The sequence below is a fragment of the Malaya genurostris genome, chromosome 3 (genome assembly GCF_030247185.1).
Source record: "Malaya genurostris strain Urasoe2022 chromosome 3, Malgen_1.1, whole genome shotgun sequence".
Classification (NCBI taxonomy): Eukaryota; Metazoa; Arthropoda; class Insecta; order Diptera; family Culicidae; genus Malaya; species Malaya genurostris.
In genome coordinates this window covers 209,819,829-209,835,486 of record NC_080572.1, presented here as the reverse complement: position 1 = coordinate 209,835,486, position 15,658 = coordinate 209,819,829, and the positions used below count along the sequence as shown (strand labels likewise).

General features: G+C 35.5%; 1 protein-coding gene across 4 annotated transcripts in view; it reads right to left on the bottom strand.

Annotated features, from left to right (window-relative positions):
• Nucleotides 1-15,658, bottom strand: part of LOC131437529 (sodium/potassium-transporting ATPase subunit beta-1-interacting protein) — a 135,789-nt gene that overhangs the window by 24,836 nt on the left and 95,295 nt on the right. The window lies entirely within an intron of this gene.

Sequence of the window (15,658 nt, the reverse complement as noted above, 5' to 3'; positions counted from 1 at the left end):
TAAATAATTACAGAAAATGTCTTATGTACTGTACAAAATGATAAATCGATGAAACAAATAGTAAAGTAGCGCCAGGTTGGGTTCAGTGTCTGATTTCCGGTTTATCAAATTTGGCATATTTACCCATATTAAGACCAACTGATGAAATGAGCATGCATTATAAATATATTTTTTTAGAAAATGTAGTAATTTAACCGATCAACATACCCATTGAAGAACAATTATTAGAATCTAAATAGTGGTGTGATGATGCCTTTCTCATATCACTCATATTCTTACATATAATAATGCGGTATTCTTCTGCGCTGCACTGGTGCATTGTAACACCGACTATACTCGATCTTATTTAAGATGTAATCAAAGCATTCTTTTCTGTTTACGCTATTAGATGCAAATGAAGGGTCTTATGGTCCCATAGCCTACCGTTAAAATTTTTCCAGATCGGAATTTTAGTTGCGGAATTTCAGGGTAAAATGTGCAAGAAATAGGCATCAATACAATGTGCAACCGTGTGTGTCTCAGAGATGGCCGAACCGATTTTCACCATGTTATAGTAAAATCAAAGTTGTTATTGATTTTTTTCCGAATCCAATTTTCGGTTCCGGGATTACTGGGTGATAAGTATTAAAAGCATCAATTTCAAGATTCTGCTTTTTTGTAAGCAGTGATGTCCGAGCACATCACACCACGAGCTGCACGGTACCTGCTGTGAGTGACTATGAAGCTCATGTGCTGTGCTTTTTCAGACCAGACTCATGAGCGCGTGCTTGCCAGAAAAGAGAGCCGCATTGATAGAGCTCGTGGCTCGTTCAAATACGAAACACGCGAGCTAGAAGAAAACACACACACGAAGTCTGAAGCACATGCTCGTGTGCGATGTTGCTACTAGATCGTCGTTTGCTTCGTAGAACCAACTCGAGACTCGACTCGTGTGCTGGCTCATGTCCTGGCTCGTGAGCAGGATCGTATGCTGGCTCGTGTGCTGACTTTAGTGTCCTCTCTTGTCTTTTTTCTTGTCACTAGTGGGACTACACAAATCAACATTATTGTCAATCAAAATGATTAGAGGCGATACTATTGAAGGGTGGCTTCAATTTCCCGATTTTTCCCGATTTTCCTGGTTTTTCGAGATATAAATTCCCGGTTTTTGGAAAAGGCTCAAATCGTCCCTGTTTAGTTGTTTTTATATTATTTAATTCAAACCTTAAACAGATATCCCGTGTCCAAAAACGATCAGCTAATTGAGGATTGAAGTACTTTTCAGGCACCTCGCAGTATAAATAGGAAATATTCATTATTACATGTGCATATAAGAGAAGCGTAAAACCTTTTTCTAGTCATGAAGGGGTTTTGGTTACACGTAACCGATTTCTTCCGAGTGCACATGACTTTTTTATTATTTTTCTGGTATACATATGATTGAAAATTAATCAATAAGGAACAGCAATCCCAAAAAAGGACGTTTGTTACTCTGAAAAAACAACAATCTATGCCTGTAATTTGAAAGCATTTTGTACAGAGTGTTCTTGGCTCCTCCTGTGAAAGTGGAAATCCCAGTTCGGCGGGAAAATTATAAATTTATATTATTTCGTTCGGCACGTCAGAAAAGACATTGCACTTCGTTGCAAAACAAAAAAGTGTTCTGTAAGTAACAGAAACTTTACGTCTGCTTAGCGGTTCAAATTGAACTGCCGAGTTTAGCACTAAGCAGTTCAATTTGAACTGCTCTGCACTGATGAGTCAAAGACGAAACGTAAAAATAATGAAATTATAAACGGCATGATGGCACAGCGAACTCAACACAATATCGTCATTGCCAGGGCTTCGACCATGGTACATCAAATTGCCATATGGACATACGATGTTTAAATTGTGGTAATTCGCTTGCAAGCATATCTGTTCAATGAACGATACCCTCAGATGAATTGTCATGCTGCGATTGTGATGGAAACCATAAAACCAATTATTAACAATGTCCTATCAGACAAAAATTTTTAAATTTTCATGTAATGAAATTCAATTTAAAATCATTAGATGTACATATACCTAAGGGACATCAGTCGTGTCATCCCATTTTCGAAATTCAGCATGTTTACGATTTCAATGCGTTGATGAGCAAATAAATCAAATGATAGCTGTAAAAACGCACAAGATATCGATCTATTTTTTCCTTACAAGATTCTAAACACTCGTGGAGTAATCAGAAAAATAATCAGAAAGTACGAGTTCTTCATGATCCATTTGTTTTAAGCCAGTTTTATTTCCAATAGTTCAACTAATTCATGTTCTTCGAGAAATCTTTCTAGCAGAACAATGTAACATTTGTAGTTGTTCGGATTTTCGGACAAACAATCCTTATAGCAGTTCTTTTTTTCATTAGCGGCAGCTTAAAGCTGTGATAACGGTTTATTTGAAATATAGTCTTCATTTTATGCCAATATGCTTACTTATTTTGTTTCTTCAGTCTTTTCACACGTTTCCCGAGGAAAGCAGCGAGTCGTTATCACCGGAATCCGTGACGAATATTACGACCAGACTAATGCCTGTAGTTTTAATACACTTCAATAGTTTAAACTAATCTTAAAATTGATGGCGCAAATCCTGTGCCACGTGAAAAAGGTGTGCTCCGAAAGCTCTCCTGTATCCAAAAATTATTTGCGAATATATAAATTACAATGAATCTAGCTAAACCCCGATGTGATAGTGACTTTGATTCAGATCATCAACCAATACCATTCAAGGTTTCAAATAAAGCAATGATTAGTTCAACTAGTTATATATTCTACCACATCAGAACTAATCGGCTAGGATACAGATCTCATATCGAAATCAATGTAAACCCTGAAATTGTTTTGAGAAATATCGATACAGCCATAAATAATTTGAATTATTACATTCTTGAAACTCCAAAAGCTCAAACCAAATTCCATTCTCCTTCATCTACATCAATATCAACGTTCTTGTGATCCTACTATGGAATATTTGAGGACCTTTTAAAGGAAATTAAACGTAGACTCACTGAACAAATCAATTTATATTCTGAATCAGTGGCGTCTCGTGACAAAATTCACGGGTTGTGCACTGCTTATATCAACCATTTCGACGTTACAACTGAGACAGCAATTTGTTTTCAGCTGCCATAAGCATAAGCCACTGAAGCCTCTCCTGAATGTTTGCATACAAGTTCTCACAGAGCCTATTCGACCAGTTGTGCAGTGCACGAAGTGCACATGAGGACGAGACGCCACTGTTCTGAATCTTTCTAAGATTCTATACTGTTACTCAGAAACCATTTCCAGCTCTCAAAGAAGGAACCCAAATACTCCCTGCAAATGGTAGATAAGATCAAAACCGATAACTCTTCCAATATTGTGAGTCTTACAGAAATATGAGCATAACACAAGTATTGTGTTATGCTCATATTACTGAGACAAATTATGTTGAAACAAAAGCAATCATTAGCTAACTTAAAAAAACATAGTGAAAATTTTCCCTATGTTACATTCAGACTTAGCCAACAATTTTGCAAGTGTGTTGAATACTTATTCCAAAACTTAATAAAAACCCAACAGAAGCATCCAAATTATCCTTATTTTTCGAAATGCGCTTTCATTGTGCTGTTATCGATAACAACTAACAAACCTCTGTTGGTTAATGATTGATTTTAAACTTTAATTTCCAATGGAATGTTTAACATAGAACCTGTATGGGACAATAAGTTGTTTCAGCACTTTTACTAAACATCTCGCTCAAACGAAAAATTGGGTGTTGTCTCTGCCTTTTCATTTGTTGAAAAAAAACCATTATGCTAACAACTGTTACTCAGTTATATTTTTCCCGGTTTTTCACTAAAATTCCCAACTTTTTCTCGGTTTTTCCCGGTGACACCAAATTCCCGATTTTTTCCCGGTTGCCCCGATTTTCGCGGTCGCTTACCACCCTGCTATTGTCAATACTCGACATTTTGACATGCTAACGATGATGAATAATTGTGTACATTCAAAAAGGGAATGACGTATTGACGAACGATTGACAATACTGAATATTTACTATAATAATGCTTCGTGTAAGGGCTATTGTTGTCAATACCGCTTCAAGATATCAATCAATTGGCATAAAATGTTCTTTCATATGTGAGTTTAAGCAACGTTACTATAGTGATATTGAAAGGATTGAGATTTTTCACATTTTTTGTTCCGAAATGGTTTGAAACGTGGTTGTTGACAATCCTTTTGATAGTGTAGTGGAATCTACACAAGTCGTTTAATATCACATACAACTCTCCCATGAATGTTTAGGTGTCGATTTCAATATTGAATGCTCTGAACGCCTGATTTTCTCGAAAATTGAAGAAATAACACTCTATACCAATTGATTGGTCCCGGGCTCAAGGCATAGGACGCTGGTCTTACAAGCCAGTTGTCGTATGTTCGAGCCCCGACCTGGAAGGGTTCTTAGTGTCAGTAGGATCCATAGTACTAGCCATGCAATGATTCTGTACACTAAGAATCGGCTGCGAAGTCTGTTGAAACAGAAAGGCCAAATTCCACAAAAGGAATGTAATGCCAAGACTTTGCTTTTTTTACCAATTGATTGATATATTGAAACGGTATTGACAATAATAGCCCTCACACGAGGCAATATTATAGTCAATATTCAGTGTTGTCAATACATCATTCCTATTTTAAAGCACACGATTATTCATTATTAATAGCATTGTCAAAATGTTGAGTATTGACAACAATATCGCCTCATGTGAAAGCAGCTAATCATTTTGATTGACAATAATATTGGTTGGTGTAGTCCCACTAGTGACAAGATACAAGACAAGAGCGGACACTCAAGTCAGCACATGAGCCGGTACCCGAGCCAGCACGTGTGTGTTTTTCTGCTAGCTCGCGTGTTCCGTATTAGAACGATTCACGAGCTCTATCGATGCGGCTCTCTTTTCTTGCAAGCACACGCTCATGAGTCTGGTTTTAAAAAGTATAGCACACAGGCTGTATGAGAACGGGCTCGTGTGATAGACCATCACTATTTGTTAGTGACAATGTACCGAGAAGCAGATAATAAGAAGTAATTTTAATACGACACCAAAGTCGAACTCACACGGTTTCTGAACCGATTTCCACGAATTCATACCTAATTGAGAGGACCTATAATCTCATCGGCTGCTGTCCAATTTTACTCGGATTCTACTTCCGGCTCTGGGATTACAGGTTGATGAGTTTAAAAAAAATCAATCTGTCATATTAGTGATGTAAACAATCCTTCAAAACTGGTATCCAAACAAATTTTTAGATCTTGTTAGTTTGTAAGTTTTAAAAAACTTATACTTTTCCGCTCTGGTTTCAAATGCACCGAAATTGGTAGTCAAGATACACCAACAGAATAAAACGCAAATTGATTTTTCAAAAACTAATGCTAATGCTATCGATTACTATTCAATTTCACTTTCGGTTTCGGAATTGAAGGGTAAAAGTGTTGAAAGAAACATTCAAATGAATCAAATCTGTACACCTTGCAATTTGATGGACAAACAAACTCACTTTTGTTATATCATTCTACGGTTTCCGGTTCCAGAAGCAGGGATCAAACATTTTCGAAATGATTTCTCTTATTCTCGCTGATCATTTCCACTTGGTGGATTGAAACAAGTTGCAACAAGTCTGTTGCATTTTATAATTATACAATATGAGTGAGTCGTTTGTTTATTTTTAACGAATTCAGCTTTTTAGCAATATTCTATTTCCCTTTTCGCTGCAATTTCTTTTCAAAATGATTATGGATATCCAAAAGATAATAGTTGTATTTCAACATCTCAGAAAAACCGCATAAAAAAAGCGTAACTTCGGAAACCCGCATTTTACGCGAATCTGCGTAAAAAAATCCGCATAAAAACTGCGTAGAAAGAGTCTTCAGGGTACTCGTCAAATTAGTTGAAGAGTTTTTTTCTGCAACTCTTTTTCACAGAATATTTACTAACCGTTTTCTTTTCAGATTAATTTTAAAATACTTTCAAATGATACCTACTCGTCACACCCGTTATCGAAACAAGCAGAAAATTAAACTTTTTTGAAGATTCCAAATTTCATCTACGTCCTGTTATCGTTTATGAGCGACTTTAACCACGTGTAGGCAGTTCAATCTACGTTCTGCCGTAAAGTTGCAATATCAAAAGACAGAAATCAGACATTACAAATGTGCTCTGATTTGAGTGAATAAAGTTTTTTCCTATTATTTTTAGTAGCACTGAAATGAGTTTATCGTTGTACGAAGCAGTTTTAGTTAACCTGCTAGACACATGTAGTAGAACGGATGGTTTCATTTAGCGGAGCGCTATACAGAATTAGCTTGACAGTCTAGTTTTAATGGGAATTAATGAATTAATTGCGATTGTTCTAATGATTGACCGAGTTGACCGTAATTCCGAAGGTATGGGATAAGTGCTAAATTGTATTGTTTCTTTTTGTTCTTCGTATACGACGGAATAATAGACCAACGAACTAAATGTGTATTTTAACCATGTTCAGAGCCGTTGACTCAAGAATAGAAAGCGAATTTTCGTTCTGGTTGCAGTTTCTTTGGATTTTTGTTGTGTTTCAACGAAGAGTTAGTATCAGTTAAGAAGATGTCAAATAAACGTTTTAGCTAGTACAGTCTGAAGAACATTTATAAAAATCTGTAGGTATTGTATATAAAGCAATTAATAAGGTAAAACGAGTCGTTCTTGAATGAACCGTTTTTGTTTGAACTACACCAACAAAAATAACATATCATGGAAAATTAAGAACAGAATTCACTGAAGACAATTATAACCTAAAACAGCTTCACAGTAAAAAAAACACCAAAAAATGATTTAAATTCATTCTTCATTATTTGTTACACATGTAAACATCAATTTTGAATAAATATGAACGGCTGAAAGCAAAAATCAGATAAGTGCAACTTAGTTTGGAAAACCCGTTTAAGTATTTTTGAATGCAAAAATCGGATAAAAACATTGAGAGCAAAAACCGGACATGGATTTTGCAATGCAAGAATCATTTAAAAACATCTTTTCTGCAAGAAAAAACCGAACAAAAACTTAACTGGTTCTTCTAAAACAAATGTATTTATCCGGTTTTTGTATTCAAAGTTTTTACCGACTGTCGCTGTGGACGAAGCATGGTTTGCTTGTTTGTTAAGGTGAAATTTATGTAAGCTGCATTCCCACAGCGGCAGTTTGTAAAAACTTCGAATGCAAAAACCGGATAAATACATTTGTTTTGGAAGAACCGGTTAAGTTTTTGTCCGGTTTTTGCATTCAAAGTTATTTTGTCCGGTTTTTACAGAAAAGATGTTTTTAAACGATTCTTGCATTGCAAAATCCATGTCCGGTTTTTGCTTTCAATGTTTTTATCCGATTTTTGCATTCAAAAATACTTAAATGGGTTTTCCAATCTAAGTTGCACTTATCCGATTTTTGCTTTCAGCCGTTCATATATAATTAAAATTGGCTTGTGACGGAAGTAATATTTTAAGAGTTGTGACACTTTCAAATTGAACAGATAAAAAGGATTAGCTTGATAAATGCAGAAAGATAGTTTTTTTAGATATTCTAACAATTGTTTGTTTGGAACAACCATGTTACTGAATTTTATTTGGATCCGACTTCCGGTTCCGGAGTTACAAGGTAATATGTATAAGCAAATTTATGAGAAAATGCGAACTCAATTTTCTCTGAAATTTCTTAACCAATTTTCACAAACTAAGATGCAAATACAATGTCTTTAAATTCTTCATGAAGTCTTTGAAAAGACGATTCGGATCTGATTTCCAGTTCTGGTGTTACAGCGCGAAAAGTGAATAATTTTTATAAAATCGATTGGTAAATTTATCTAGTCCGCAGATCTTGTTAGTTGATGGATATATAAACCTACTTTGAGACTACTCGATTTCCTGTTCCGAAAGCACCGATTACAGTGAAGAAAAACTCCAAACACGGAACTCACTTCGATTTCTCAGCAACGGATATTTTCACAAATCTTGATTCAAATTAAAGCTCTCATTATTTTAAAAGATCCTATGCAATTTCATGCAGATCCGACTTCCGCTTCCAACAATATAGGGCGATGAGTGTCAAAACTTTCAAACTGTCATATAAAATGACGATGCAAACCCGGTACGCATCACTACGTGCTGGTACGGAAGAAGAAAAAAATGCCTTTGTGAATGAAGACACAACGTGGTTTGTTCAATTTCGCATAGCGTATTCGAGATAACAAAAAGAGAATAAAAATTTACAGCGTTTTCGAAACACAAGCGAACTCATCGGCAGTGATTACAAATGATTATATTGATAATAATAACAAAAATAAACATCTAATCACAAAGCATATTTCATTACGCTGCTTGAAAAGTATTACTTGAATTTCTTATACAGCAGTAACAGGTTTTCGTTTGGTTTCATTTTCGTTTTATTGACTCAATCGAAAGTGTGCATGAGAGGTGAATCAAGCAGCTCTTTATCTCTATAATCAACATTTGAATGGAATAGTTTTTTCGCTGAACGTATTTTATGTTGATCAGAATGTTAAATCGTCATAAAATATACGACACAGATAAGTACGAAATTTTCAAAGCAGATTTATAACTATTTAAACTTGTAGGCCTGCCTATCTGAGGGCCGCTTTTACGACTTTCTACAACTGTGAGGTCTTCGCGGTCCGGCTCTGGAAATAGATTGTCAAAAACTCCTGCATCGATTTCTAATGTTTCATGTTAATGAGAAAGGTACATTAAAGCAAGCTTTTTTTATTGAACCTACGATATCTTGGTTTGAAACAACTATTCATTTGGTTTGATGGTCAACTAATCATTTGAATTTTTATTTTCGGTAGAAAACTGTAGTTCTAGATTTAGAAGCTTAAATTTTTGCCAAATTCACTACGCAATTTTCCAGAAAATTACATTAAACACTTGCATGAAACGAAACTGCACATAAAATTATTCGTATTCAATCGTACACAAAATGTTATTATAACATATATCAAATTCGATGGTCCCGTTTTGTTTGAGTATCGAAAAATACCAAACTCTTTACCTTACGTGAGATTTTATTCGATCCATTAAACATTACTGGACATATATTTCTTATTATATAAGATATTCTCATTACCAGCTCTCAATAATGTTCAAGTTCATTTAGGCACAGGCACTTAGATAGAATTACCCCAACCATTCAGTTGAAGGAAAATCATTTACTCTCCAACTACTGAACCCATTTGTTTCATATCATATTACACGGTCCATCACTTATTCATTGCTGTCTATGTCTCGAGCCTCAGTTATACCATTCAAAGTCATGACCAGTAGTGACCGTTTACTGAAAGACAAACCTCGAAGGAAGCCTTATCATAGTATAAATATAGGACAAGTGGATGACCTATAAGCTGGACATTGCTAGGAAATCTCATCTCATGTGAAAAGACATGCTATAAATGGTACGATTTTCCTTCACAAGCAAACCGAGTGAACGCCGGTAAAGCCTTCTTGATTTCAGAATACTCGCGAATGTTGCCCACATCACTCCGAGACATTCTCAGCCTATTTGAGGCGTACATACGAGCTAAATAGCACAGCCCTTATTCACGCACCAGTTAAACGCGTTCGGGCCACCAGCACCATTAAACGATAACGATAGCATAAAACATAAAACGCATCATCAGGCTCCATGTTTTATGGTTACCTTCAGTAGCTACGATAGAAGTACAGTGTACTATCGTCGTTCCACCAGAAGATCCCAATCTCAATTCCTCTTTTGACGTCTCCCCGGTTCAAAAGAATGTACACTCGATGGCCTTGTTCGCCGGAAGTCAATGTCATCTCGTTCATCATTATATCGCTTGCATTTTCCATCGTCGTTTTTGAATTGCAAAAAATGCTTTCACATGTTGACCAAGCCATATCAGGTTTGAGTGAGCAGAATTTTTAATTCAATTCAATCTGAGCCATTTTAGGGTGCGCTGGATCCGGGTCAACGAACAGCCGTTTCGGTGTATACACATATTCGACAGTCTAGAACTATTTGAAACTGTATGGAAAATAGTTTAACTAAAAATTGTATATATTTAGGTTTTTTGTTAGTTGAATGATATAATCAACTAACATGTGAACATTGCTTCAATTTTTTGTCATTATCATAAGGAAAGGCTTTGCAATCGTTGTGAAAACCGTCTTATGAACATGATTGCAAAATGCCTATCTGGCTGTGTGTGTACGTTATAAAAATATTCACTCGATATTCTCGGAAATAGTTAGAACGATTTTTACAAACTTAGATCCAAATGAAAGCTCTCGTGGTCTCATAACCTGCTATAAAATTTTATCCGAATCTAGCTTCCAGGTTCGAAGAAGCAGGATGAATGAAAATAAAAATAATAAATGTGAACTCAATTTTCTCAAACACCACTAAATCGATTTTCACAAGCTTAGATTCAAATACTTCCATAGTTTGCTTTTGAATTTTATTGGAATCCGAATTCCAGTTTCGGAGTAACACGGTATAATGTGGAACACAATGGAAAAAAGTGCACTCGATTTTCTTAAAAAACGGCACCGATTTCCACAATCTAAGGTTCAAGTCAAAGGTCTAATAATCCTATAGTACGCGATAAAATTTTATCCAGATACCACTTCCGGTTCGGGAATTACAGTCTAAAAACTATGAAAAATTTAATTTCAAGAGTGTGTGTTTTAAACATGACGTTTGAAAAACGATCAAAATCCTTCCAAACAAGCTGTATAGTTTTTGAATTGTGCAGGTCTGGCTAGTTAAAGGCAACAATCGAAGGTATACCGGATCTTAGTTCCCGGTTCCGGTAATAGTGGTAAAAAACTATCAACTTACTTCATTTCCGCATACCTTTCTTATCCATTTTTGACAAATTTAGGCTCAAATGAAAGGCTCTCATACTTTGCTATTGAATTTTATCAGAATCAAACTACCGGTTCCTGAATTACGGGATGAAGTGTGTTAAAAGGTTCGAACCATCATTTGCAAAAATCGTAAAAATCCTTCAAAAATGATTTTTTTAGTAGGTTATGTTACTGACAAACTTTTACTGGCTTTTAATGAAAAGTTTGTGAAAAGTTTTTTGAATAATTCCACACTCATACATTCAAATTGAACTGTTATTGCTTTAAAGTAGTTTAGCTCGAATCATTAAACAGACTCAAAATTATTAAATGGGTTTTATGATACTGCGCAGAAGTCTTCTCTGATTTCTAGAACGTATGTAGCTTGAAATTGTATAGAAATAGAATAATTTAAAACTTTTTATTAATATGAATTATATAAATGAAGCTAAAATTTCATTCGCAAAAAAGTATCCTTACGAGAAAGGAGCCTGCAAAACTTGTCTAACCCTTCGAAAAGCTCTGAAAATTAGCAACTCTAAAAAATGTTCAAAAACCATCACTCCGAAGCCAATAAACTCCAGAGTCCCGTTTACATATTTTGGTGACGACCAGAAAAGTTATGAATTATCGTCAAGTAACAGTTAGAGTTGTACTAAATTATAACTCTCACTAGATCATAAAACTGTTTAGCTGATTTCTGACAAGACATTACTACTGAACAAATGCGAATGATTAACGTTGCGAATGTATACAAAGTATACAATCTACATGTCAGTAGATAGAAAATGGAGTGACACGGGAAATGAATTACTCTTATTTAATTTTATTCAGAAGCAGAGAAAAGTCTAGGGGAACTTAAGGGGTTACACCACTGTAGAAAAAAAAGAGAATGACTTTTTTGGGGAATTATTTTGGGATCCGAAAAATGGAATAATCCGAATTTTGTATAACACACTTTTTAATAAGTATATTTAAGTACAAAAACGTGTTTAATCCACCTAGCAGTGAGATGATACCTATTTTTATCAATCCGCATGTGTTTTTTGCATGAATATTCTTCGGTGTTTAAGTTTTCATGACATTATTTTAATGACCGTCGTTTTAAGCGACAATTTGAGATTTTAATCACTCATTACTCTGTAATGTCGAAACTGCAAATCGGATCGAATTTGAATCTAGAAGTGTGATAATCGATTAAACATGCCATGATATGTAAGTTCCACTCTAGAGTTTACGGTAATTTAAGGTACTTTCAGAGCCGGTATTCAGGAACCAGCAAAACCCAAACCGATTCGTATGGCCATATGACGAATAAATTACAACAGTTTTGAGTCCAACTTTGAAGCTTTTCGGGATTGTCATCTTCTATATCGGTTTGAATTTTAAAAATTCATCATCATGTTATTCGAGAACCGGAAGTCATAATTGGATAAAATTAATTAATTTTTGTATATAAGTTTGTTTTAATTTGAATTTTTGTTTCTGAAATTTGATTAGGCTTTTTTTGAGAAAACGATTGAGCTTTGAGAAACGATTTTATACTGGAACCGGAATTCTAAAAGCGGTATGGCCGAAGTCAGATAAATTCACCTGAGTAGCTGTATAGTTTACATTTGTTTCAAAATGTTTGAAAATCAGTGTAGACATCTTTGAGAAATCATAGCACGAATTAAATTTTTAGGTGCCTTCTGAATCGGAAACTGAATACCACTAAAACTGAAAAAAGTTAGTTTTTTTTATCGACTATCCAAATCTGCTAACCCGATAAACCTGATTAATTTATGTGGAGTAGACATTTTTATACTATCCCCGAAACCGGAAGTTGGATCTGACTGAAAAGCAAGATGTTTTATAGAACCTTGAACCATTTGAATCTTAGATGATTCTTAGATTTCATTTGAATCTTAGATCGGTTTAGCCATCTACGAGAAAAATGAGTTACACAATTTTGATTTCGTTTCACATATCATCCTGTAGTTCCAGAACCAGAGGTCGGAACCAAACATAATGCAGGAACTTTGTTTGGGAGCATACGACTTTTCGTATGAATCTGAATTTGTAGAAAAGAAATTTTCCGTGAAAATTAAGTGAAATTATTTGTCACACACGCATTTGCTGATCTCGACGAACTGATTCGAATGGTATATGGATGTTATGTTCTTCCAGCATTTATTGCTGTAAGTAGTTTAAAACAAAATAATTAAAAAAAAATTCTGCCATCATCTGGTTTATATATGTCATATTCGAACGACTATGTTGCCAAAAACGAGCCGTGCCAAAATCGGTCCGAGGCTAAATGTCATGAAAAAGGATGCTGTACACAATCCTTTTGGTACTTAGAAACAATTGTATGTAACAGTATAAAAAATCGTGTTTTCCGTTGCTCCCAAGCATTTCTTTGTCATACAGCGCTCAAAACTCCTACTGCTGGAATAGGGGGAAAAGTCGCTTACAGAAAAATTTCGATATCTCCGATAAAAATGGACGGATTTTAACAATCTATGGCTTGTTGGATAGGTATTACCGTGCGGAATCTAAGTCTGAAAACATATTCTGTTTTCAAGGTCAATTGTGACAGATGCTGTCAAAAACCTGAACATTTTGACATAAAACTTCGTATAACTCAAAAAGTAAACATCCGATCTCAAAACCATTCAATAGCGTTTTGGGTGACGGGGAGACCTTTCATTTGCGACTAGTTTGATCAAAATCGGTTCAGCCATCTCTGAGATCTCGACCTCTTAGTTGACAACACACATACAGACACACACACATACACACACACACACACACAGACATTTGCTCAGTTCGTCGAGCTGAATCGATTGGTATATGTCATTCGGCCCTCCGGGCCTCGGAAAAATTTTCTAAAGTTTGAGCGAATTCTATACCTATTTTTTATATATATAAAAATAGGTAAAAATGATCGGTTTTAAAAATTGAAAAACAAAATGGCGGCTTGGTGGCATTTCCGCTAAAGTGCTGAATTTTGACGGCCGGAAACATAAGTCAAGTAAATCTTGACCAATCGATTCAAAAATTTTACAGAATATTCTCGATAGTTATCTCCACAGAGGTACGTAGGGGTTTTTGAAAATTTTAAATATTTTTTTTATGAACAATTTTTAATGAAAAAATGCGGTTTTATTTTCAAAGGCTGCCATTTTACAGAAAATCAATTGAATTAAAAACCCCTACGTACCTCTGTGGAGATAACTATTAAATTTTTGGATCGATTGGTCAATGTTTACTTGACTTATGTTTCCGGCCGTCAAAATTCAGCACTTTCGCGGAAATGCCACCTAGCCGCCATTTTGTTTTTAATTTTTAAAACCGATCATTTTTGTACTTAATTATACATATTAAAAGTGCTTTATACAAAATTCGGATTACTCCATTTTTTGGATCCCAAGATAATTCCCCAAAAAAGTCATTTTCTTTTTTTTTTCTACAGTGTACACCACTGTTACACACCCCCTAAACCTCATAGTACCGCTCTTTTCGGTTCGTTTTATCATGTTTACTGCATTGATTATCTCAAAAATAAAACAAACTTGAGTTGATGCGGAAATAGCGCTATTTTGCAGAAGTAAAAGCTTTTGCATGTAAACAAATTTGGGGTTTTTAAATGTATAGGAGGTTGATTACCATTTAAACTAGAAGAGTGGACCATTAAAATTCTTACATTACATATTTGTTGTGCGCCCTTAATCGACCAAGCATTTAATTATGGTGCTATATTGACAGTAAGTCGAACAATGTTTAGATGGCAGCAAGGATGGCTTTTATCGTATCAAAGAATGCTCACTCGCAACTCTTCCACGATGAAATCGGTGCCATCAAAGAGAATCGGAAATCATCGCAACAACAAAAAAACCGGCTTGGTACATTTAACATAGAATAGACACTAGTGCGAGAGCGAATTTCTCTCGGTGAACCGTCTGAGAATCAACGGCTATCACGCTGCTGTGGGGATTCTCTCTGAAGCAACAAACGGTCGCTTATTCTTGTCTCGGGATCCGATTCTGTATGGGAAGTGGATAATTGCGATAGAATCATTTTACTATTGCCGCTTATTCTAACTATGTGCATATAACCTTTGTATAATTTGTGTCTATGAAAATGTATGTGAATGCTCCACACAAGGTTTTTTAAATATTGCAACCTAGTATGAGAATCATCAAGTCGAATCATCGATTCGATTTTCTGCGATAATTGTCAACTTGCGATTCTCTCTTGGGAAATTCCACACAGCGGCGATCATTATCAGACTGAAATTTTTTTAAGGGCCATGAAATACTCAGAGTATGAAGTGGAGCGAAGAAATGTAGAAAAATTCTCTCGAGGTTCATGTATTGAGAGACTCGAATTCTTGTAGCATCTTCTACCGGATTGAAAATGTTGTATACAATATAGATAAAAATCGAGCAGCTTCTGTCAAATTTTCAGCAATCACCAACACTGGATGGCAGAACAGTTCAACATAGACAGTTATGCAGTGATAAGTCGAGGACGAAACGTGAAGAAAGTTAAAAACGGTAATGTGCCCGGGTTGGCGGTTCAACGTATAGGGCGCTGGTTTTACAAGCCAGTTGTCTTATGTTCGAGCCCCGACCTGGAAGGATTCTTAGTGTCAGTAGGATCGTAGTACTAGCCATGCAATGATCCTGTACGCTATGAATCGGCTGCGAAGTCTGTTGAAACAGAAAGGCCAAATTCCACAAACGGAATGTAATGCCAAGACTTTGCTTTGCTC